The following is a 22,855-nucleotide window of genomic DNA, read 5'->3' as shown; positions in this document are numbered from 1 at the left end:
TCTGATACATTAAAAGACATCATTTCTAACAAAGATTTCAATACCATTTCGGTTACCAGAGACCAACAATCCAAACTTTAAAAACATGTCCCACCCCCCTCTAGCAATGGCCACAGGACTGAAAAAGGTGTTTTTATTCCAAATTCAAAGAAGGGCAATGCCAAAGAATGTTCAAACGACCATTCAATTCCTCTCATTTTCACATGCCAGCAAGAAAATGCTCAAACCAGGCTTCAACAGTATATGAACCAAGAACTTCCAGATGTACAAGCTGAATTTACAAACGGCTTCCCAAGTGGCACAGTGGTAATGAATATGCCTTCCAAGGCAAGAGATGCAAGTCTGATCCCTGGGTTGGGATGATCCCCTGGTGGAGGAAATGGCAACCCACTCCAGTATTCTTTCCTAGGAAATCCCATGGAAAAAGGAGCTTGGTGAGCTACAGTCCATGAGGTTGCAAAGAGTAGGACGTGACTGAGCACATACATGTACAGAGGAACCAGAGATCAAATCGCCAACATCTGTTGGATCACAGAAAAAGCAAGGGAATTCCAGAAAAACATCTACTTCTGCTTCACTGACTATACTAAAGCCTCTGACTGTGTGGACCACAACAAACTGTGGAAAATTCTTCAAGAGATGGGAATACCAGACCACCTTATCTAACTCCTGAGAGACCTGTATGCAGGTCAAGAAACAAGTTAGAACCAGACATGGACTGGTTCAAAACTGGGAAAGGAGTACTTCAAGGCTGTATATTGTCATCCTGCTTATTTAACTTATATGCAGAGTACATCATGTGAAATGCCAGGCTGGATGAATCAAAAGCTGGGATCAAGATTTCTAGGAGAAATATCAATAACCTCAGATATGCATATTTTATCTATGCAGAAAGTGAAGAGGAACTAAAGAGCCTCTTGATGGAGGTAAAAGAGGAGAATGAAAAAGTTGGCTTAAAACTCAACATTCAAAAAATTAAGATCATGGCATCCAGTCCATCACTTCATGGCAAATAGATGGGGAAGAAGTATAAACAGTGGCAGATTTTATTTTCTTGGGCTCCAAAATTACCTTGAGGTTAATTGCTGCCATGGAATTAAAAGATGCATGCTCCTTGTAAGGAAAGCTATGATAAACCTAGATAGCATGTTAAAAAGCAGAGACATCACTTTGCTGATCTCAAAGCTATGGTTTTTCCAGTAGTCATGTACAGATGTGAGAACTGGACCATAAAGAAGGCTGAGCACTGAAAAATTGATGCTTTCAAACTGTGGTGCTGGTGAAGACTCTTGGGAATTCCTTGGACTCTAGGAAGAAGACTCTAGGGAATTCAATCCTAAAGGAAATCAACCCTGAATATTCACTGGAAGGACTGATGCTAAAGCTGAAGGTCCAATACTTTGGCCACCTGATGCAAAGAGATGACTCACTGGAAAAGACCCTGGTGCTGGGAAAGACTAAGGGCAGGGGGTGACATGGTTGGATGACATCATCGACTCAATGGACGTAAGTCTGAGCAAACTCTAGGAGATACTGAAGGACAGGGAATCCTGCATGCTGTAGTCCATGGGCTCACAAAGAGTTGGACTTAGAGACTGAACAACAATAACCCACATCCACCCCACCCCTCATTCCCCTGATGCGTCAACAAATCATTAGCCAATCTACTTAAGGAGATGGAAGTGGCCAGTATTATTCTGGAGAAACATGAATCCAAGACTGTTAAGACTGATCTGGGGAACTTCACTGGGAGTCAGGGCTGCAGCCTTAGGTCTTTCCTAAAGGAATCATCAATGAGAAGCTGGCTCTCCTCTACCTGCCATCCAGTGTTTAATTCCCATAGCTTCTGAAAGACAGCTACCATGAATTTGTCAGTTTCATCAAGTGTGTAACCTCATTTTCCAGTGGTACTTACCTATATACTAACATTCTATTTCCCATATGCCAATCCACAGGCCTTATTTCTGGAACTCTTCTCAACTAGGACTTTGAAATAAAATAAGAACCAAGGTCAATTAAATTATTACCCACATATTTCAAAGGGAATAGAAATAAAAGCCACTTAACATTGAACCTCTGGGATTCCTGGTGTGTGAAGTCAACAAAACCCAACAGTGAGTCACTAAATAACCCATTTGACCTGCCTATTCATTGGATTTTCTGGTCTCTGCTGTGTAACCCCCTTGGTTGTTGCCAAAAGAGAGCACTGCTTCTTACAGTAATCATCCTCTAAAGCTGTGAGAAAGACTTAAAGATTGATTTTTAAAGGGTGTGGAGGAAGGAAATCAGAATTACACCTTACCCTACACTAACAAGATTAATTTTCTATGAAAAATGGAACCACAGCACAGCCTTGAAGGTTAATGTTAAAAACAAACAAGCAAACCAATCAAACAAACAAAAAAAACAGGAACCACCCTGGCTCTGCTCAGGACTGCTTTTCTATACAGCTCTAACCATGCTGAGAAGGCAGCTAGTCCTGAGACTGACCTACACACTTTCATCCTAGAGAAACCAGATGAGCAGTTTACTCCAAGGTCACACTCCACCACTTCTAGCAGGACAACTGAATAAGACCAATAGTACATCACTGCATTACCCCTGCAAAAGGCTGTATTTTGCCAGCAACTGCCATGGAATCATCTCATCTTAGGTCCAGAGGCAAAACTATTCAAGTGTTCAAAAAGCACTCATTAGAAGAGAGGCATCTCTTTTGCTTCATGACTCTTATTTGGAAGAGTGAATTAAGAAAACATGGTATTGGTCCTAGAACAGGCTTTCTAGGGAAGGCTGGAGGAGAGTTCCTTTTCTAATACAAGATTTGGAAGCTTGTAAGTTATCTACTGGCTTTCCAACTTCAGCAAAAGTCTCAGGAAATTCAGGAGATAAAATCCTGAAATTCTGTCAAGATTCTTTCAAAATCATCTTCCTGTTAGGGTTAGGAATTAATCTGCTTATAATTTGGAAATTATTTGCTCTAAGAGTGTAAGAAGTCATGACAGTTGATGAAAAACCTACAGCTAATATTATACTTAACAGTGAAAGACTGAATGGTTTTCCCCTAATACTGGAAAGAAGACAAGGATTTCTGCTCTCACAACTCACATTCAAAGCTGGAGGACTTACTAGCTGATTGTCAGCCTTATTATAAAGGATACGAACAGAAACCAAACAGTATTATACTGGCCTAGAGGCAGACATCTAGATCAATGGAATGGGACAAATAGTCCAGAAACTGAGCCATACATAAAAAGTCATTTGATTTTTGACAAAGGTGCCAAGGAAATTCAAGAGAATGAACTCTCGAAAAATGGTGCTGGAATAATTAGACATCGTCATGGAAAAAAATTAACTTCAATCTATATACAAAAATTACTTGAAACGATTACAGATCCCAATGTAAAAGCTAAAACTACAAAACTTACAGAAATTTCTAGAAGAGCTTTGTGATCTTGGGTTTCTTGTTGTTCGTTGTTCAGTCACTCAGTCATGTCTGACTCTTTGTGATCCCATGAACTGCGGTACACCAGGCTTCCTTGTTCCTCATTATCTCCCGGAGTTTGCTCAAGCTCATGTCCATTGAGTGGATGATGCGAAGCAACCATCTCATCCTCGGTCGCCCCCTTCTGTAATTCCCTTACTTTTTCTATGATCCGGTGGATGTTAGCAATTTGATCTCTGGTTCCTCTGCCTTTTCTAAATCCAGCTTGTACATCTAAGGTTCTCGGTTCATGTACTGTTGAAGCCTAACTTGAAGACTTTTGAGCATTACCTTGCTAGCATGTAAGTGAAGTGAAGTTGCTCAGTCGTGTCCGACTCTTAGCGACCCCATGGACTGTATGTAGCCCACCAGGCTCCTCGGTCCATGGGATTTTCCAGGCATGAATACTGGAGTGGGTTGCCATTTCCTTCTCCAGGGGATCTTCCCAACCCAGGGATTGAACCCAGGTCTCCTGCATTGTAGGCAGATGCTTTACCATCTGAGCTATCAAGGAAGCCAGTAAAATGAGCACAATTGTACGGCAGTTTGAACATTCTTTGCCATTGCTTCTTCTTTGGTATCGGAATGAAAACTGACCTTTTCCAGTCCTGTGGCCACTGCTGGGTTTTCCAAATTTGCTGGCATATTGAGTGCAGCAGTTTAACAGCATCATCTTTTAGGATTTGAAATAGCTCAGCTGGAACTCCATCACCTCCAGTAGCTTTGTTCGTAGTGATGCTTCCTAAGGCCCACTTGACTTCGAATTCCAGGATGTCTGGTTCTAGGTGAGTGATCACACCACTGTGGCTATCCAGGTCAGTATAGCTCTTCTGTGTATTCTTGCCACCTCTTCTTAATATTTTCTGCTTCTATTAGGTCCATACTGTTTCTGTCCTTTACTGTGCCCATCTTTACATGAAATGTTCCCTTGGTATCTCTAATTTTTTTGAAGAGATCTCTAGTCTTTCCCATCCTATTGTTTTCCTCTATTTCTTAGGGGACAAAAAATCTGAAACATTTTCAAAAAAAGAGAAATTGAACTTCTTTAACATCAAAAATTCTGCTCTGTCACATAAAAATGACAAGGCATTCCTCAGGCTTGAAAAAGCCATTTTAAAATCTCTTCTCTGATTAAAGACTCAAATCCAGTATATATAAATAGCTCTTACAACCAATAAAAGATAACTCTCTTAAAAGTATGGCCAAAAGATTTAAATAGTCACTTCTCTAGAGAAGATATAGAAGCAGCAAATAAACATTTGAAATGATATTCCATATTATTGTCATTAGGAAGGTGTAAACAAAAACCACAGTGAGATACACACTCAATAGAACAGTTACAATGAAAAGACTGAATACCAGGTCTTGTTGAGAATTTAGAGCCACTAGAACTCTTAGATACCACTGGTGGGAATGTTAAATGGTACAGTTACCTTGGAACACAATTTGACAATTTTCATAAAATTAAATTCATTTACCATGTAACTCAGATATCTCATTCTTAGGTATTTGCCCTAAGAAATGAAAACATATTCCACCAAAGACTTACACATGAGTGTTCATAGTAACTTCATTCATAATAGTTCCACATTGGAAACAATCCAGATACCCACTAATAACAGATGAATGAATAAACATATTGTAACAACTGAAAACCATCCAACAATAAAAAGGAACTACTGACATATGCAACAAAACTGATGAATCTGAAAAATATTTTGCTAAGTGAAAGAAGCCAGATATAAAAGGAAGGCAGAGAAAACTACATGCCATATGATTCTACTTATATAAAATTATATAAAAGGCAAAACTAAAGATGAGAAGTTGTCAGGGATGGGGAGGTAAGGGGAAAAGGCAGAGAGGAAGTGGTGGTGGCGGGGGAGAAGTTAAAAGAGAGCTGTAAAAAAACTTTTTGGTATGACAAAAATTATCTTTATCTTGTTTGTGACACTGATTACATACATTTGTCAAAAGTCACAAAATTTTCTATTTAAAATTTGTGGACTTTATTGTATATAATTATAATAAATAAAGTTGATTTAAAAAATTTTAATGAATCTACATGTTCACTAAAGTGCCTTCGGGGTTAAGTAATACGTCATCTCAAACCCTTTGCTGCATGATGGAGGGTATAATCAAAAGTGAAACAATACATTAGGTAAACTGGCTAAATCAATGGCTTCAAAAAGTTTAAAACAGACCTTAGAATTAAAATGTAGGAAGTCACAGTGATTTGAAAATAGATCTATAAGTTTAAAGAATACTAAGTAAAAATAAATGTTGGTCTTTTATGTTTACAAAGTTTATCATCCAGTAAGAATTCTGGAAAGGCAAAAGAAAATTTCTTGGCAAACAAAAACTGCAATAGCAGAATTTTTAATAGGTAGTATTTCACTTGTCACATGGTACAATTGTTCATTTGTTTGCCTTTCTCCTCTCTAACTTCTCTAGCTCAGGCTCTAACTTCTACAAGCAGGGGTCCCCAACCTCTGGAATCTAATGCTTGATGATCTGAGGTGGAGCTTATGTAGCAACAATAGAAACAAAGTACACAAACAATGTAATGCACCTGAGTTATTCCCAAACCACCCTCCCCAGGTCTGGGGAAAAACTGTCTTCCACGAAACCGGTCCCTGGTGCCAAAAAGGTTGGGGACCGCTATGTAGAGGACAGGTCCATGCAGTGAGTTTCCAGCAAACTGCCTGGCACATAAATGATAGTTGAATAAAAGATGAATTGCAGAGGTTCTCGTGCTAAATTATGTTTCTTCTGAAGAGTCCACAGGTAAGTAAAACTCCCTACAGATGTGCGTATGGTAGATATGCTTCCATGAAACACTAGCACTATTCATTCAAGCATCAGAGCCTTCTTTATTTCAATTTAAAGATTATAAAGTTCTAAAGAGAAATCAGACAACTGTATTTAATGTCTCACCTTTAAATACATAATGTGCAATCATTAAAAAAAATCTATTTTAATTTCCCTTTTATTAACCAATCCTACAACTTAATAGAGTTTTTTTCAAGATAATAGTTGTTAAAGTGTGAAATTTCATGCATATCTTGTTTTATTAAGACAAAATCTGATGATCTGGAATTTTGTACCAGGTTTAATGCATTATCATGGAAGTAGAATATGTTTGAAAAGATTTTCCTACCTAGCTCAGAGTGACCCCAAAATTATGGTAAAATTAGTGTAAGCTAATTCAGGACCACAAATTGACTTAGTATCTGTCAGAAACTAAACTTACATAAGGCAGCCAAAAAACAAACAACAACAAATCAAAATGTTGTATCATATGTTGCAAACACTCCCAAAATGTTTTATCAACAGAGTGGCTATGACTGAGGTGGCAAAAAAAGCTCAGGTCTCCGAAACAGAAGAGTATCATCTTCTGGTTTTGTCACGAGGTGCATCAGGTAAAGGCATCAAGTCATACAAGTCATTTAACCTCCTTAACATGGAGACTAGTGCTTTGAGGATCAAATAAAGTAAACAAGCAAAAGTTCCACTTAAAATACAAAATGTGCTACACATATACATTACTATGATGCTAGAAAATCTAGCTGAAGGAAAGAAATGCTTACCTTCCTTTATTTATTTATTTGGGCTTCCCTGATAGCTCAGTTGGTAAAGAATCCATCTGCAATGCAGGAAACCCCAGTTCAGTTCCTGGGTCGGGAAGATCCGTTGGAGAAGGGATAGGTTACCCAGTATTCTTGGGCTTCCCTTGTGGCTCAGCTGGTAAGGAATCTGCCCACAATGTGAGAGACCTAGGTTCGATCCCTGGGTTGGGAAGATCCCCTGGAGAAGGGAAAGGCTACCCACTCCAATATTCTGGCCTGGAGAGTTCCATGGACTACACAGGGGCCTAAAAAGTTGGACATGGCTGAGCGACTTTCATTTTCACTTTCCAGGCATCAGTAAAAGCAAATAATTTAGTAAATTACAAATCATCAGTTCAACAGCCTTTCCACTGATTAGAGAGTGATTGTGGGCTCAGTTAATCAGTATTTGAAGATAAAAAGATTTTATTTTAAACAGACTTATTTGGAATTTATTTTAAATTCCACAGGACACTTGACATTTCTTAAAAATGTCTCCCTGATCTGATCTCCTTGCATTTCTTTAAGATCACATTTTAAAATCTTGGGTTTATTTGAACTAAAACTTCCTTAATCATGTTTATTTTTCTGAATTATCTTCTATAATTACAAGTAATATGAGTTTTTTAATGAAGACTTCAGAAATGGCGCCAGTGCAGCTGACCTTTGTTTCAGTGTGACAATAAACCATGCAAACAATTAATTTTACCACTATATTCGATAGATTAAGCATAAAATTCTATTTTCTTTAGAAAAAAAATACTTAAAGCATGTCTGTTGTAATAAAATATATGCAACCACACAAAATTCCACTTTTTTGGCTTGCATTTGTCACTGACTATAGTGCTAAGGATTTTCACAACACCACGTTACCTCACTCCAAGATCAGACAGATAAACCCATTCATATTTCTCAGTCATGGGCTTGGAAGTATAAAAGTACTATCCACTAACTAGTCTCAAAGGAATAAATCAGTTTAGTTTGTTATATATTATTTTTGAAAGCCATAACTTCTTACTACACTTTTGAAATAGTTTCATAAAACAGAAATTGTTTTGCAAGTTAGCTATGTCTGAAATTTCCAACCCACTTCTTTTTGCTTACATATTCAAACAGAGTTCAACTCAGGTATCAAACAAAGACTACAGTGCTATAAATTATAATTCCTTATCATTAACGAAAGATCTATAGCCAATGGTATATCGTTTAGAAAAGTTTTTTTTTTTTTAAGTTCTTATTTTGTTAAAGAAATTACCCTTTAATTTATTTGTTTTTAAGGTAAGGTTTTTACCTTCAGAATATTCTACAAAATGCTATGAAATTATGAAAAATCCAGGTGTTTAGAATTCAGTTGCGTCATGTCATACTCCGCACTATAGCCCTGGCCTCCAGATCACAGTGCTCTGTTACAAGATCTCAGAGAATGCCCTACTTCTTAGTAATACTTATCAAAATTGAACAATTATATACTCCACTATTTAAACCTGCCTTTCCAGCTAAAGGGTGACAGCTTCTGAAGAGCCAGTACATCATGTTGGTCAGGTTCACACACACCCAAGGCTTCCCATATAGTGGACACACTATTTGCCACATGAATGGGAAAATAAGATGTGTGAAACAATAATAGCCTTCAGAGGCATGTCTAAAATAAATAAAATGCTATGTATAATGACCTATATACTTGGAAACGTCATCCGTGTCACTGAATCAGAATCGGCAATAAATGAGGTGTTTAGTGAATTAATACTCAATTAGAGTACATAAATGTGATTACAAAGCTACAGAGGAATGGACACAGTAAATTAAGAAAAGCTTATCTGAAGAAGTAGATTTTATACAAGATTTTAATATTTTCTCATCTTTTTACAGAATCATAATCATACATGACTATATACTGGAAGCTAAATTTGAACAATAGTTAATCGATTAAATCTAAAAATATGATAGGCACTAGTAAATTGAAAGATACAGTCGCTGCCCTCAAGAGACTTCTAACACAGTTGAGAAGTCAGTATATACATATAAAAGGTTGTATATGTGATTGTACACAACAGCACGTGCCTGGTTCCCACGAAGTGATACAGGCAATAAACAGCTCAGTTCAGCGGAAGGAGTGGAGGACGCAGGACCCAGACTAAGTATGTATGTGCTGGACGGGACAAAGAGGAGAACAATTTGGGAAGACTTAAAGAGCTTTGTGATGACACTAGAAAATAAGTATCTACAACAGAAGGGTAGCAAACTCACTCACTGACAGGGGCAGTTAACAAAGGAGTGAAGCCTGCGGGATGAAAAACATCAACAGCCATTTGGCCTCAATGTTGGAGGCAAGAGGATCTCTGCTGGGGACAGTGGGGACTGTGGAGCACACACCCGTATAAAAAGGGAAGCTGTTACGTTGCTCCAATAGATCGCTGACACACCTCCCAATTTTTTAACAAAAGGTGTAAAATTCAATTTTTTAAATTTAAAATTTCTCGGTTTTTAAATGCTAGAAAATAAATGTTTCCAACACCATGTTAAAACCAAAACATGTTTGCAGCCAATCCTGCTGGTGCACCACAGGCTTGCAACACTGCTTTGCCATGTGGAATTCCACGATGAGAGATCTGGACTTCATCCTGCAGTCACTGACTTCAGATATTTCACATTTATTTCATAATTTGCTTAGTTTTATACCTCTGCACACTCCAGTATTTATCATGTAATGCACTCAGCACTGCCAAATTATTTCACATTGGCCTTGTGTAAGTATTTCTCCATTATAGGCCAATTTCTTTCATTTAACTGAAGAGTGACTTATAAGCCTCAGCTGAAATAACATTCAAAATGACAGTAATAAAACAGTGTTGATGAGCAGGACCTAAGAGAATGCTGACATTATATGTGTATACCACAACCCACTAGAAACACACATATAATCACTGGAGCTCCACTTCTCAAAAAACATGTGCCATAATCTACTACAAAGGAAAAGTTCATACCCTTTCCAGTATTTTCCCATAATTAGCAACTTTCTAAAGACTTACTATACGGTATACTTTCATTACCAAGTAGCACTCAAATAAATGTAACAATGTTTTAATTCTACCAATCACTATAAGCTTTTAACTATCCAAAAACAATACTTAAGCATTAAAGGCCTATGCTTTAGCATTTCAATAAGCTTAGAGAAGGAAAAGATAATTAGTATCAGAGACTTGTTGATTCGTTTTGATGACAGTATTACAGAAAGTTAGAATTATAATTCAAAGGTAATTCCCAGGTGAGAAAATTCTTAGTGCATAATTATGATATAAAATACAGAACTATGAAAATTGCTTAATCACATGCCTTGAAATAGTATTCACTATGAGAGTCATCAAAGTATAAGAGAAACATTAAACAAGCAATGTTTCTACTACTCAGTTTGCTCTGGTCCCTGGGAACCCCTAACCTGAGTCATCCACTCCATGAATGAAAGTTTTCAGGCCTGGAGGTTACCATGATGTGTAGACTGGTCAACTCAAATCCATCTTCGTTACTGAAAAAAAGCTAAAGCACGTGTGTCGCCTTGGCTCTACCGTATCCTTTGAATAAGAAATGATCATGGGTTGAATTAAAGAACATATCACTAGAAACAGAACGATTCTACCATAACTCTATTAGTGGGAAACTCAGAGGCTCCCCATTTCTGTCAGAACCTGTTGAAGACCCTCATAGCCTCCAGCATGTTGAAGTCCCTACCCACATTTTATCAGACATATTAAAATATATTCACTTACAATACTGAATATTTATAAGAAATTTAACTGAAAATAAAAATTATCTTAATAAACTTTTCATTCTTTTTTTTTAAATTTTTTTATTTCTTCCTTTCTGATTCTTTAAAATTTATTTTTTAATTGAAGGATAATTGCTTTACAGAATTTTGTTGTTTTCTGTCAAGCCTTAACATGAATCACCCATAGGTATGCATATATTCCCTCCTTTTTGAACCTCCATCCCATCTTCCTCCCCATCCCACCCCTCTAGGTTGATACAGAGCCCCCGTTTGACTTTCCTGAGCCGTACAGTAAATTCCCATTGGTTATCTATTTTACATATGGTAATGTAGGTTTCCATGTTACTCTTTCCATACATCTCACCCTCTCCTCCCCTCTGTCAATATTCTCTATGTCTGTTTGTCCACTGCTGCCCTATAGATAAATTCTTCAGTACCATTTTTCTAGACTTCATATATATGTGTTAGAATACGATATTTCTTTTCCTCCTTCTGAGTCACTCCACTCTGTATAATAGGCTCTAGGTTCATCCACCTCATTAGAACTAACTCGAATGTGTTTCTTTTCATGGCTAAGTAATATTCCACTGTGTATATGTACCATACCTTCCTTATCCATTCATATGTCGATGGACATCTAGGCTGCTTCCATGTCCTAGCTATTGTAAACAGTGCTGCAGTGAACAATGGGATACTTGTGTCTTTTTCAGTTTTGGTTTCCTCAGGGTATATGCCTAGGAGTGGGATTGCTGGGTCATATGGTGGTTTTATTCTTAGTTTTTTAAGGAATCTATACCAGCCTCCACAGCAGCTGTATCAATTTACATTCCCACCAACAGAGAAAGAATGTTCCCTTTTTTCCACACCCTTTCCAGCATTTATTGTTTGCAGACTTTTTGATGATGGCCATTCTGACTGGTATGAGTGATATCTCATTGTAGTTTTGATTTGCATTTCTGTAATAACGAGCGATGCTGAGCATCTTTTCATGTGTTTGTTAGCCATCTGTGTGTCTTCTTTGGAGAAATGTCTGTTTAGGTCTTTATCCCACTTTTTGATTGGGTTGTTTGTTTTTCTGGTATTGAGTTGTATGAGCTGCTTATATATTTTGGAAATTAATCCTTTGTTTCATTTGCTACTATTTCCTCACATTCTGAGGCTTGGCTTTTCATTCTTGAGCCCACTCCAATCAGGTTTTTGTCCCTATTCCTCCACTATCATAACTCTTGTCAAGTTCACCAGTGACCCTGAGGTTGCTAAATCCAATAAGCAACTCTCAGCCTTCAAGCTACTTGACATGACATCACTGATTCACTCTCTCCTCCCTGATATTCCTTTTTTATTGTCTTCAGGTATATTCTTTTAACTTCCCTCTTGTCCCTCCGACTGCTCCTTCTCAGTAATCTTTACTTGTTCCTTCCCAGGTGGCACTAGTGGTAAAGAACCCACCTGCCAATGCAGGAGATGTAAGAGAGGCAGGTTCGATCCCTAGGCTGGGAAGATCTCCTGGAGCAGGGCATGGTAACCCACTCCAGTATTCTTGCCTGGTGACTCCTATGGACAGAGGAGCCTAGCAGGCTGCAGTTCATGGGGTCGCCAAGAGTGAGGCACGACTGAAGCAACTTAGCACCTTATCAACTCACCCTCTAAAGCCTGAAGTGCCTCAGGCTCAGCCCAAGTCCTTCATCACATAAAAAGTAACTCATAGTTCCTTCCTCCCATAGTATGGGTCAATAGAATTAATATCTACTAATAATAACACTATTACTTAGGGAATGAAAACAATTAGGTCCACTATGTCAGAAATACGTGCATATTTCCTTTGGCTTAAGGTACATTCTTACGAAATTTCTTCTCTTTTCCACAAACTATAAATACTGATATGACCTAAGCTTTGGTTCATGGACTGTTTTCCCTGTCTGCATACACTCCCTATATGATTTCATCCAAAGTCTGCTGGCGACTTCCAAATTTCTATCTCTAGCTTGGATCTCTTCCTTAAACTACAGATTCCTGAATCCAACAAACTGCTCAACTTCTCTTGGAAGCTGAACATAACATGTTCAAATGGCTCTTGGTTATCTTTCCCAAACCAGTTCCTCCATCAGAGCCCCATCTCAGTTCATGACAACTCCGCAACTATGCAAAAAGCTTTGGTGCTATCCTTCTTCTGATCTCTCTATGATATTCCTCAAAGAGTTGGCCAGGAAATCTTATTGGTTCTACCTGTAAAATAAATCTTGGTCAATTCTCACTACCTCCTCTACCGGTAGTGGTGTCTCTCAGCTGGATTATTGTGAACAGCTTCTAACTTGTCTTTGCCTCCAGCCTTGATTACCCCAATCTATTTTTCTGTCTCAACACAGTGGTTGGTGATTCTATTAAAATGCAAGTCAAGGCACCTTGCTCCTCTGCTTCAAACTCTCTAGTGACTTCTCTTTACACTCAGAGTAAAAGCTGAAGTTTTCATAGTGATCCACCAGGCAGACCTACACGATGAGCCCCCGAACATCCATAACTTGATCTACTACTACTTTGCGGCCTCCTCACTGGTCCTGGAACAGACCAAGCACACTTCTGCCTAAGGCCTTCACTGGTCCCTCTGCTGGGACACTCTTCCCCCAGTTATCTCTGCATGGCCAACTTCCTCCCTCAAATCACCTTATCAGTGAGCCCTACCATGACCACATTATTTGAAATTGCCAAAGGCTCTGCTTTCCTTCTTCAGCATGCCGAATGTCCCTTACCTTGCTCTACTTTATCTTTCTCCAAACACATTTACTACTCTCTAAAGTACCATATAGCTTTGTTTGTTCAGTGTTTATCTCCTAATAGGATATAAGCTCCACAAAGGCTGGACTTTTTCTCTTTATTTTGTTCACTGTCTGTAGCTCTGGGGTCTAGAACAATGCCTAGCACACAGAAGGCATGTATTATGTTGAATGAATGAATGAATCTAATTAAACATTTAATAATTTCAATTTCACTATTTTCTTCTAAAATTTGAGACTTTTACCAAATCCTGAACATTTTTGTTGCTCCTAAAAAAATTCCTTTGTATTTGAAGACTACAAAGATCCCAGCCTGACTTCCTGACCCAGCACAAATGCAGCAGCCCCAGGGAAGCCAGAGCCATCTTATCTTTAGCCAACATTAGTTCTCCTCCAAGAGTCCACTTAGTCCTCACTGGGAAACATCTAATACATCTCCAAACACATATATTTCACTCTCCCACCTAGATAAGAAACAATTCTGCAAGATTTTCACTAAGTAGTCAGCACAGTACTCAGTACTTCATGCAGAAGTAAAAGCTGTTTTTTGATGGACTTGGCAAACATTTTTAAGTACTAGGTTTATTATGTTTAAGATATTATACAACACGTAACAGGACACAGGGTTATCTGAGGTATATGCTATCCTTTTAATGAATGATACTCCATGATTACCCTGGAGCATCCTGTGCCTATTTTGACTGGGTTTGTAACTATGCTGCTGCCGCTAAGTTGCTTCAGTCGTGTCCGACTCTGTGCGACCCCATAAACGGCAGCCCACCAGGCTCCGCTGTAAATGTCTTTCTAATGTGCTTAAATTTGTTTTTCTTAAATATCTCTTTGAAACTTTCAGACTATTAATTTTTTTTTAATGAATGGTTTAAAAATCTTAAGCTTTGGGCCTAACAGAAAATCGTAACACGGTCTGACCCACATTATATAAACTGTGATAATGGTAGGGCTTGGGGCTGGAGGAATAATAATTGCCTCATCCCAGTAATAGTGGCTTTCTTAAAAAGGACTCACATGAAATCTACAGGGTACAAGATAAAAAGACATGGACCACTGGTACTCTTTAAGTCTAAAAGTACTTTGTATAACATTATTCGTTACAAAGAGAAATTTTAAACTCTGTGAATTTACTTTTTGGCAGCTGGAAAGAAATCATTAGCAAGCAGGCAGAAGTTGGGGGAATGAGACTGCTGGAAATAGGAGTTAGGAAAAATAACTTGATCAATTAGAGATCAGTGGGACATGCCAGCTGTTCTTAGTGCAACAGTATAGATTGCCCAACATCTGTGACTGAGAAATACTACAATTTGTTGCCTATTTAATGTGATCAAAATACAAAATCTGTGAACAACTGCTTGTAAACAGAAACTTAGGGACTTCCAAGAACTAGAAATCTTCCTATACATCATTTCTTTTTGTCTTAAATAAGCACTAACTTTGTTTACTATATGTCATACACTGCCACTTGCTTTACATCTGTTATTTCACTTAATCAAAACAAACCTGTGAGATAGCTGCTACTATTATCTTCATTTTATAGATGAGGAAAAGAGGTTCAGAGAGTTAAATAACTTCCCTAAGGATTACACACTGGAGAACAGTGGAGCCTAGATTTGGACCCCAGGGAACTAATCTCAAAAATCTTGTTCTTAACATTTATATTTTATCGCCGCTTTTCCATTTTGTCTTCAGAACTTATTACACTTTTCTCTAGCAATTTCAGTGAGTAGCTTGTCAGGCCCTATGTTGAACATTCATTTCCCAGGTATCTTTTATTTTTAAAATCATATATGCTAAGTTTTTGCTTTTATAAGCAATATCTGACCTAAGCAGGCTATATTATTTACTCCCATTTATAAAACTTCAGGTTTTGTGTCTTTTTTTTAACCTTTTCCCCATCTTGCTAATGAGCCTAAGTTGAAATTCTGAGTCTTTTCTTAAAACATGACAATGTCTTTTTTTCTCTTGAGGGACACATGGAAAAAAAAAAAAAAACTTCCTTCACAAGCACTTTATCCATTAGATTTCTCATAACCCTATGCTTTACAATAAGTTCTTCCTGGGGACAGCCATAGACTTCAGCATCAGAAATTCACTGTTGTTTTCAGTAGACAGAAATCAGAAACTGGATACTTCCAAGGATATTTAAGAAATGATAACTTGATGGGATTAGGGGGGATAGAGGAGAAAAGTGTATAGAAGAGGGGACATAATGGCAAGAAGAAGCAAAAATGTATGTGTATTTACATATATTCTTATTCTCGAGAATGAACTTCTGAAAATATTTAGAAAGCAGCCCTTTGAAATTAGGGTCCATCTGAGACCATTTGGGCTTCCCAGGTGGCACTAGTGGTGAAGGACCTGCCTGTCAATGCAGGTTAGACATAAGAGATGTGGGTTTGATCTCTGGGTCAGGAAAATCCGCTGCAGGAGGGCATGGTAACCCACTCCAGTATTCCTGCCTGGAGAATCCCATGGACAGAGAGGAGCATGGCAGGCTACAGTCCATGGGGTCGAACAGAGTCGGACATGACTGAAGTGACTTAGCATGCACGCTAGACTATTCATGGATGAATAAAACAATGAGCCAGGAAGGACCTCAAGATGTCACCTACTTGGCACTTACAACCCAAAGTCTCACTGGAGAGCCCTAAGACAGAGGGCAGAAGGAAAAGGGGATTAAAGAAAAATTCCAAGGGTTCTGTGTAGGGGACAGAGATAGAGCAGCCTTGAGGAAGTGCAATTCTGCTTCACTGGCCACAGCTCCCTTTCCTCTGGGTAGGTCTGCCTCTATCCGAATAGAGCCATAGGATACCTTTGTGTGGCTCAGGAAGGGGCACCCCATCCTCCAGGCCAGTGGACTCACTGCTTGGACCACAGAGTCAGGGGCTGAGTTCCAGCCTTCAGATGGCAGTAGTCTAAATGAAACTGCAAGTCAGAAGCAGCTTCCACTCTTGGTGCTATCGTGAGCTGGAAGACTGAGTCACTCAGTCTTTTGGATCTTTAGTTCCCCTCACCTCTAAAACATGAAGGGGCTAGCTGACACCTAAGGTCCCTTCCTTCTTGCCAACTCTCAAGTGAAAGGCAACAACCAGTTGTATATTCCAAACTGTGTTCCTGAAACACTAGGATTCTGTGGGCCTAGCCAGAATCTACACACTTGAGCCTTTGGTGTTTCTGGGATATTGTATTTTTTTCTCTGATGTTTCTGATGCATTTTTTTTCTTACTCTTCTTTCTCCCCCCGCCCCCATCTTTTTTTTTTTTTAATTTTAAGGTTATTCTTTCAATTCCAAAGTGCTCTTTCTTGAGCCATCAAAAGGTCATGCCCCACAGATCAGCCCCAGACCACCCAATGTCTACCAACAGAATGGATAAACTCAGTATATTTACTCATAGAAATAAAAGAAAAAAGAAGTACTGCTGCCTAAATCAATATGGATATGACACTATGTTGGGTTAAAGAAGACACGAAAAAGAACTTACATTTGATTGCATTTAAGTACAGTCCAAGAACAGGTTAAAATAACATCACCAACTCGATGGATATGAGTTTAAGCAAACACCAGGAGATAGTGGAGGACAGGGAAGCCTGGCATGCTGCAGTCCCAGGGTCACAAAGAGTCAGACATAGTGACTGAACGACAACATGACAATAAAAAGCAGAATAGCGGTCATCCTTGGGGCAAGGTTTAAGACTGCATGGAGAAGCATGGGGGCAGGAGATGTGTACCTGGAAACGTTCTGTTTCTTGATTTGGGTGCTGGTTGCCTAAATGTGATCACTTTGTACTGTATACTTCTGATCAGTGCATTCTTCTGGCTGTATGTAATTACTGAGTAACAAGTTCAAAGAAATAAAGCCACAGGGACACCCACTCTCTTCAAACAAAAACCATGTACTAAAACTGGGCAGCATAAGTGCTGCTAACAGAGGGGAAGAAAATTAATTACATTTCATCTAATGTGAATCAGACAAAGAACTACCTGAGAAGTTAAATGAGAAGCTTCATTAATTTTTCTAAAACCTTCATGCAGAATTTGCTTGATTTTTATAATGATTTCCTCCTTCACATGAAACTGCGGCTGTAAGGGAGTATAAAATATTGCTTTTCCATATATCTTTGTATGCCAGTAAAACATTATTGCTCAAGCTTCTATAACATCTGTGAACAAAGGCAATGTTATTAGAAAACATTTGAAAACATCAAAAGATAATCTAATTGGAATACTGAGGCTCCAAGTAGATACTTTTGGTCAAGAGTTATCATTATATCGCATTAATGAAACGACCTGGTTAATGACTACATCTCTACCTAGATTCTTGCTGTATAGATAAACTCTGCTGGGGAAAGGCATTTCAAAAAATGCTGTGATACAGACAACACCAAGGAAGCTCTGGGAAACAATGCCATCTCCTTTGCGCAGCGTTTGGCTCATCTGTGAATGTTTCAGCACAACATTTTTCTCAACCAGCTGTCAGATCACTGATTTCTTTCCCTTCCCCAGCGTTCTGTGATCCCTCTTTGATCAGCAGTGTACACTGCATGACTGGTCCATCTGATACATATGAAAAGTGATAGGACACAAAGCTCCATCAGAAGAAATTACACCACTAAATCATACAAGATAATTGGAACCACAGATTGCTTGTTTTCACTCAAAACTTAATGATAAACTCAGCCCTTACAGCTGGAGAGTCCCTCTGGACCCAGAGCATAGCGGGTAGGCATTAGCAGATCTCCCAAATGCTAGAGAACTAATTAAATATTTCTCAAATCATCAGAGTTTAGATGAAAAATGCTTCCAGCCTTTGAAATGCGAAGTGGTGGGACGGGGGTGTAGGGGAAGAAAGGACAGTGATAAGCATCCAATCTCTGAATGCAATATTTATAACACCAAACTAGTGATTCAACACAAACACAGGCAAGGTTTCCAGGACAGAAGCACTATTTCAGGTTGTATATAGACCTTATAGTGCACCTTAGTTCTAACCCTTTTTCTCTCAGCGGAGAAGATCTTATTCTTTAATTTCCACTTTTAAATATAAAGCTTTCCCTACTTCAGTCTTTACCTCAATACTCATCCTTCTCAGTTTACATTTTCCTTGCAATTCAATGCCCAATTTTCTACTTCTTCCTTCCTCTCAAATTATCCCTTTAACTTGTTCCTACTTATTTTTATAGGCCCCCAAAGCCTCTTCCTCAGGATAATGTGCAATTCAACAGGCCCTCTCAACTACTCCCTATACCAAAGTTTAACTACAGAGGCCAACAATACCATTTTTCCTGTTTGGGTTTCAGGAATGATACTTTTAACTAAAATTTTACCACTCATAAATTTCTCCACTAAATCTTTCCTTTTCCTCCTCCTACACTAAATTGTTTCCCACACAATTACAATGTAATCAAACACTCAAAATGTATAATTCTATAACCATACAAAGACATCCTAAAAATATATCATTGCTAATGTATGACACACACCCTTTATAACTCTGTTATTGGGAGTACAAGATAAAAAAAACACTGGAGTTTTCTTTTAAGTTGTGTTTCTCATTTCTTGTTGAGAAAGAAGGGTAGAGGTGTGTCATACAACTGCTATATCAGAAACCATTCAAACTGTGTTACAAGATTCTATTGAAGATTGTAGACACACTTAAAACTTTTTTTTTTTCCTTAAAAGAAGTTGTAACTGCATAAACAAAATCCAAAGCTTCTATAATCTGCCCAAAGGATACATAATACTTAAACTGGAGGTCTGTACCTCTTAATAATATATTTTTAATATATTATTTTTTAATAATAATAATTACTTAATACCTCCAGTTTCCCCATAGTCTTCATCTACCAAACCAGGGCATTTATGGGGTTGGTATTAATGAGTAGTAGGAAAAATTCATCTCTCCATAAATGGAGAAAACTTTCTATCCTTTAGAAGACTTGAGACAATATTAAAATGACTGGAGAAGGCTGGTGAAATTTAGTTCTGAACTCTGAAAACCACCTAAGGGATAATTTACAAATACCATCTGGGATCCAGGCAGCCTCATCAACAAAAGGGGAAACTGGTTGAGATCATACAAATCTAAAATTCACATACATTTTTACATCTGGACTGAATCTTTCCTTGGTACGGGCTTTCATGTATTAAAATAATTATTTGCAGGTTTTAGCTTTTTTTTTTAAACCCACAGCCTCAGAAATCAAAATGTGCAACATCCAAGCTGAAAACTACAAAGAATTCCTTTATCAAAAAAGTTAGTTGAGACAGGATTCATTTATACTAAACTCTGAACTTGATAGCCTAGTCAAAAACAATTCTGTTTGAAACTTTCATTTCAAGCATCTGCCACAAAAGGCTACAGAGTCTATTATGTCATAAGTTTTGAAAGCCAAAAGCTTTATAAATGCAGTCGAAACAAAGTTCAGAATCTCAAAAAGGGCTACAGTTCCCCACCTCCCCATCCAATTTAGCTAGTCTATTTGAATGAGTTTTTAAATAACTTGTAGCTAAAACTTACTACCTAGCACATGGACATTTCCCTTTCAGAAGCAACAGTTTTTATCCTGGCCCATTAGGCTTTCTGGTAGAGCCAGGAGCATCTTAATTCTCAAGTTCAAATTATGTATTTGAAGCTAGTAGCCTACCCACCCCCGTTGCCCCCAAAAAAGGAGGGGGGTAGAAGCAGAGAAAGATTTCCTGTCCCTTAAAGTGTTTGGGGCCCTGCAAGAACTGGTGATTACTGTGGTCCATCAGTGTCAGATCTCAGGCACTCTTACAAGCAATTCAAAGTGGGGGCTTGGGGGTGGGGGGTGGGGGTGCTGGGGGGAGAATTAGTTCATATTACAGACGGTCTGCTTTCTGGAAAAGATATCCCGCAGATAACTGGATAGCAGATATTCCCTGGGGGACCCTTCTCATCTAATAATCCCAGAAGCCCATTTTAATATGAAATATAAATCCAATATATTTACAAACATACTGAAAGAGCATTCAAATGTCAGCTGTCTCATATTGTGGAGTATTTTCATTTTTAACATAATACTTCTATTTCTCAAAACCACACCCAAGGAAAAATGATTAAGTGCTAGAAGCTTTTTTTTTTTTTTACTACAAAGGACAACAGCACAGGCATCTGTTTTCCTGCCTCTCTCTTCTGTTCTTCTCCCCTCCCCCACCTTCTACCCAGCAGGCGGTCTGTAGGTTTTGGTGCCTGTTAAAATTACTTTCTACAATGGTTTCATAACGCTGCAGATTCTGAAAAACTTCTGATCCATTAACAGTGCTGAGCCTAAACTTATGCTCTGTTCTAAGAAGAGAAATCCAAAAGTCAAAAGCCTTTTTAATGACATGTATTACGGAAAATTTTCCCCACAAAGTTTTGATGCTGTGAAATATCAACTCCCTGAAATCACAGAAAGGAAATGACTTACATTCTTGGAAAATGAAGCCACTAGCAGCTTTCTCCAATAGAATTCTCTAATCCCTAAACTACACCCTGTGGCAACGGGGGAGTATTTCGTGCAAGGACTAAATTTATATAGATGCTTATAAAAACCAATAAACAAACATTGCCAGGTCCCAGAGAAGAAGAGACGGAATCCTACATGAGAAATCCAGCAAGAGATACTTTTTCTGAACACTCAAAAAAGGTTAGAGAGCACAAACTTGAAGTTAAAAGCAACCTGAGAATGCTTGCTGAAGTTTTCCTTCCCTGCTGTGGGCAATGCACAACTCCTGAGGGAAATACTGGCAAAACAGATTTTTGCTAGAATTCCAAACGAAAAGGATGTCAAGGAGCTAATATTTCTTTAGACACTAACTAAACAACTGCACGGCCTGAAAATTCGCCAACTTTCACCTCAACTTTAAAATGTGCTTATTTTGACAGCTTTCCATTTCTTCCTGCCTTCAAGAAAACGCCCTCACCATTAGATTATGCTGTCCCGGGACTAGAGGGCTGCTGTAATTCCCGTGGACCTCACTCGGATGGCCCCCAGCTGTCCATCCCTGACAGCTCCTGGCCCTCCTCGGGCACAAGCTGGGGGTCTCCTCGGCCCGGAGCCGGGCCTGCGCGTCGCCAGCTCCTCCAGGAACCCAACTACTGCAGGCCGCGCCCCCCACTCCCATCCCACCGAGGCCCCCTTCCGGCGTCGCCGAGGGAGAGCTCAGTCTCCGGCTCCCCCGACCAGGGACTCACGGGGACGGTGGGACAGACTCAGGTCCCCTCCCGCAGACGGGCTGCCCGGGCCGGCGCGCGCACAACAGGCGGCACCCAGGCATTCGGGACTCAAGAGCTGGCCCCGCCGCCCAGGCACAGCAACGGGGCGTGACGGACAGGCGTCCCCAGCCCGACCACCCGGGAGCCGAGCGCGAGCACCGATCCTGGGGTCGCAGCCCACAGTCCCGGCCAGCCTCCCCCCTCGCCGCAGAGGCTGCCCAAGGCTCTGCACCTTCCTCGTTGCCCGGCTCGGCTGCCCCGAGGCCCCGTTCTCCCTTCCCGGCGTGGGCGAGCTCCGACTCGCCAAGAAGCGACCTTCCTTCCAGTCCGGTGCCCGACGCCCAGCGCTGAGAGAGCGAGAAGAAGAAAGACGCGGAGAAGCGGACACCGCCTGGACTGGGGCTCGCGACTTCCAGAAGCCCTCCCCGAGGTCCCGTCCCGCCGCCGCCGCTGCCGCCCGGCCGGCAGGGGGCAGAATGAGCGGCGGGGGCGCGGTGGCCGGTCTTGGAGGTCGGCTAGGGGAGTCCCCGGGTACCCGGCTCCTGTTCTTACCGCGGAGAAGGTCCGCAGCACCGGGCGTCGGACTATTCCCAGCTTTCCTTGCCTTCCTGTCGGCGCCGCGCCTGCCCTACTCTCAGCCCCTTGCCCTGGGCAGCCAGACGAGCGCTCCGCGTCCGCCCCGCCCACGCCTCCCGCCCCGCCCCCTGAGGCTCCGCCTCCAGCCCGCCCCGAGGTGGCGGGGGCAGTGGCAAAGCCGTTGCAGCAGAGCCTGGAGCTCGCGACCGCACGTGGAGCGCCTGCAGGCCCCGCCCCGGGCCCAACCAAGAGTCCCGCGGAGGGGTGCCGCGAGTCAGAGGCGGGAGAAAGCCGAGCTCGCCACGCCTCCGGGGTCCTGGGGAGGGAGGCGAGCCGCAGATGGATGCTATGTTAGGACCGCAGCCATCTAGGCTCTTCCCAGCAAAGCGGAGACGGAGGAGCGAGGGGACACTGTCAGCTCCCCC

General features: G+C 40.2%; 1 protein-coding gene across 4 annotated transcripts in view; it reads right to left on the bottom strand.

Annotated features, from left to right (window-relative positions):
• Positions 1 to 22,507, bottom strand: part of FRMD6 (FERM domain containing 6) — an 88,265-nt gene extending 65,758 nt beyond the window's left edge. Inside the window, exon 1 of one of the 4 annotated variants that reach the window (XM_069596154.1) lies at positions 22,407 to 22,507. The gene's annotated coding sequence lies outside the window, so the exon portion shown is untranslated. Of the gene's footprint in view, positions 1 to 22,086; positions 22,269 to 22,406 lie in introns of those variants that run through there. The other 3 variants (XM_069596151.1, XM_069596155.1, XM_069596153.1) reach the window with 3 other exon arrangements.
• Positions 22,508 to 22,855: the final 348 nt, after the last annotated feature.

This window comes from Ovis canadensis, chromosome 7 (assembly GCF_042477335.2).
Source record: "Ovis canadensis isolate MfBH-ARS-UI-01 breed Bighorn chromosome 7, ARS-UI_OviCan_v2, whole genome shotgun sequence".
Classification (NCBI taxonomy): Eukaryota; Metazoa; Chordata; class Mammalia; order Artiodactyla; family Bovidae; genus Ovis; species Ovis canadensis.
Note: the sequence above shows the minus strand (reverse complement) of the source record. Positions and strands in the feature narration are given on the sequence as shown.